Source organism: Pteropus medius, unplaced genomic scaffold (genome assembly GCF_902729225.1).
Source record: "Pteropus medius unplaced genomic scaffold, Ma_sr-lr_union100, whole genome shotgun sequence".
NCBI lineage: Eukaryota > Metazoa > Chordata > Mammalia > Chiroptera > Pteropodidae > Pteropus > Pteropus medius.
The window spans coordinates 773263-776691 of record NW_024351647.1 but is presented as its reverse complement, the minus strand read 5'-3'; the positions used below and the strand labels follow the sequence as shown (position 1 = coordinate 776691).

At 39.5% G+C, this 3429-nt stretch overlaps 1 non-coding gene across 1 annotated transcript; it reads right to left on the bottom strand.

Annotated features, from left to right (window-relative positions):
- Nucleotides 1-217: 217 nt before the first annotated feature.
- On the bottom strand, nucleotides 218-336 carry LOC120587292 (5S ribosomal RNA). The gene has a single exon (XR_005648906.1). It is a non-coding gene; the product is annotated as a 5S ribosomal RNA (ribosomal RNA).
- Between the last annotated feature and the right edge of the window lie 3093 nt (nucleotides 337-3429).

The following is a 3429-nucleotide window of genomic DNA, read 5'->3' as shown; positions in this document are numbered from 1 at the left end:
TTGTAAGAGCCCCTTATATATGCTAGATACAAGCCCCTTAGCAGACATCTGATATGTAAATGTATTATCCTATTCTGTGGGTTATCTTTTTACTTTTCTGTGGTGTTTTTTGAAACTCAAAAGTTTTTATTTTTTTTTAGGCAAGGCAACCCTTGGTTGAGCTCACAGATTGCAAAGAATTTGTCAGCTTACAATCCCTTATTATTTTTATTTTTTACGCCTACAGCACCTGGTCTTCCTAGGTGGTCTCCCATCCAAGTACTAACCAGGCCCAACCCTGCTTAGCTTCCAAGATCAGACGAGATTGGGCTTGTTCAGGGTGGCATGGCTATAGAAAAGTTTTTAATTTTAATAAAGTTTAATTTATCTGTTTTTTTTTTGTCACTTGTATTTTGCCCACCTCAAGGTCACAAAGACTTATGCCTATATTTTCTTCTTATATTTCTTCTAAGAGATATATGGTATATATGGCATGAAGTAGGAGTCCAACTTCACTCCTTTGCAATTGGATATCCACTTGTGCCAGCACCATTTGTGGAAAAGACTACTCTTTCTTCCATTGAATTGTCTTGGCACCCTTGTTGAAAATTGGTTGATTGTAACTCTAAAGGTTTATATCTGGACGCTTACTTCTATTCTATTGCTCTATGACTCTATGACTATCTTTAATCTGGTATCGAACTGTCTTGATTACTATGAATTCGTAGTAAGTTTTGAAATTGGGAAATGTGGGTTCTTTTTCAAATTGTTTCGGCAACTCTGGGTCCCTGGAATTTCCATATGAATCTTAAATTCTTCTTCTCAATTTCTACAAAAAATTTGGCTGGGATTTTAATATGGATTACATTGAATCTGTAGATCAATTTGAGGAGCATTGGCATCTTAACCATATCAAGTCTTCTGATCCATGAAGACTAACAATATCAAATACTGGCAAGGCATGGAGAAATTGGAACTCTCATTCGCCGCTGGTGGGCGTGTGAAATGGTATAACCACTTTGGAAAACTGATTGGCAGGTTTTTTTTTTTTAATACAGTTAATATACATAACATAACAATAATTTATCCAAGAGAAATGAAATATATATCCACAGAAAGATTTATACATGAATGTTCACAGTAGTTTTATTCACAATAACTGACAATCGGAAATAATCTAAATATCCATTGATAAGAGAATGGCTAAATAAATTATGGTATATCTAATACAATTGAAGTTAATAATTTAAAATAACAAATTACTGATACATTACATGCATGAATTTTGAAAATATTATGCCGAGTGAAAAAAGCCAGACACAGAAGAATACATACTGGATGATTTTATTTACATAAAATTCTAGAACAGACAAAACTGAGTTACAGCAGATCAGTAGTTTCTGGGCAACAAAGAGTGTGGGAGGGTTGACTGTAAGGAAGTATGAGGCAACTTTCTGAGGTGATGGAAATGCTCTGTCCTCGTTAGAGTGATAGCGATATGGGTGTATACCTTTGGAAAGTTGCTTTTATTGTACTTGATGTGCACTAAAATTAATATACTTAAAATGGGTACATGTTATTATATGTAAATCATACCTCAACAAAGGTGATTAAAAAATATGTCCATTCTCCAGAGTTGGCTATTACAAGTGCTTCAGCTGCCTCTATATCTTATCTGTATCACTTGCTTCATTAGTTATCATAATAGACATTAAAAATGGGTTTTTCTTGGTGAAAATAAAGTCTTATTAATCAATAAATAAATATCTCTCTCAGTATTGTTATGAGGATCAAATGTGATAACATTTATGCAAGTACAGCTTTGATGGGTTTTACAAATTAGTCATGACTTATAAGGCAGAGATCGCCCAGGCTTCCAGCTTTTCCAGACTCCCCACAATCCTGACCTAACTGCCTGAGAGGTCCTTCTGGTTGCCCCCTGCTTGGATCTTGGCTTGTTTATCTCAACTCCAGCCCTCACCTTCTGAAGGACTCAGGTCTACTGGCGCATGGTGGGAGAACCACTGGGATCTGCCTTGCCTCTGAGAGCCTGGAGGGGATCAGGTTTGACCTTTGCCTCTTTGCCCTTACTCTGGCCCCAGGATGCTTTCTGCTCTTACTGGCCTGGGAGTGTTTGTAAGCTGTCCTGACTGCACCGAAGTCACTCAGACTCTGTTATAGACTGAATGTTTGTGTACACCCAAAATTCATGTGTCGAAGCCTTAACCCTCCATGGTCATGGTAGGATTTGTGTCTTTATAAGAAGAGGAAGAAATCAGACTTCTTTCTTTCTCTCCACCGTGTAAGGATACAAGAAGATGACTGTCTGCAAACCAAGAAGAAGACCCTCACCAAGAACTCAACCATGCTGGCACCCTGAATTTAGACCTACCAGCCTCCAGAACTGTGAGAAATGTCTGTTAGTTAAGCCACACAGTCAACTATCATTTGTTGTAGCAGTCTGAGCAGACTAAGGCAGACCTCATCCTGGCAAATCGGAAGTAAATTGTTGCCCCTTCCTCTCAAGTCTCTCAAAATACCTTATGCCTCCTAAATTTTCAAAAATTCCTTCTGAATATTCCAAAGCCATATCATTTGTGTCCATATCCAAAATCAAGGAAGCTTGCCTGTCCTCTTCAGGACCCTGTTGCTTTTAAGTGACCTCTCGCCCAAATCCAAGGGATCCTCCGACCTTGCCCTGGTGCTACCAGGGCCTCACATTGTCTCTAGAGCTGAACCTGAATAACACCCTTTTTTCTCCTTTAAGCTTTGAGCACAGAAACCTAGGACTTTCAGGATTCAGCCACTGAGGCATGACCCCATGCTTAGGCCATATTGGCTGGCTCCGGCCTGGGTTCTCCAGGCGTTAGAAGACATCCTCCCACAGTGTCTGGCTTGCACAAGGCCCGAGCCACTGGGGAATTACACTCTGGTGTCTCTCCTCAGGTATAAATAAAACAGTGTCCTGAATAATTGTACATCTTGTCCTTGGCTTTTTTCTCTCTGACTCTGCAAGCTACCTTGATTAGCGGTTGGAAGTGGTTGGGATTTACTGTTCTTTCTCACTGAAAGAGCAGGACTAAAGGCCCCTCCTACATCACCTCCTGTGAGTTGCTATGTGTAAGCGTGGGCTGCTCCCTGCAGCCTCACCTCACAAGATGTGGGATCTGTAGACCAGAGCCAGGGAAAACTAAAACTGCTCATACCCCAGAGGTAAACACAGTTAAAAGTGGTCACTGTCCCTCCCGAGCTTTTTTTAGGCACATGAAAATATGTGAGCTTGTTTTTATGTGTGTGTTGGGGTAGTAATTAAAAAAAAAGTCTGAGATCATATTCTTTAAACTCAATAAGTATTTGTTCACTACCTACTATATGCTAGGCATATAATTCATTGAACTATAATTCTGCAACTTGCTGTTTTTGCTTAAAAGCATAAAATCTTTCCATGTC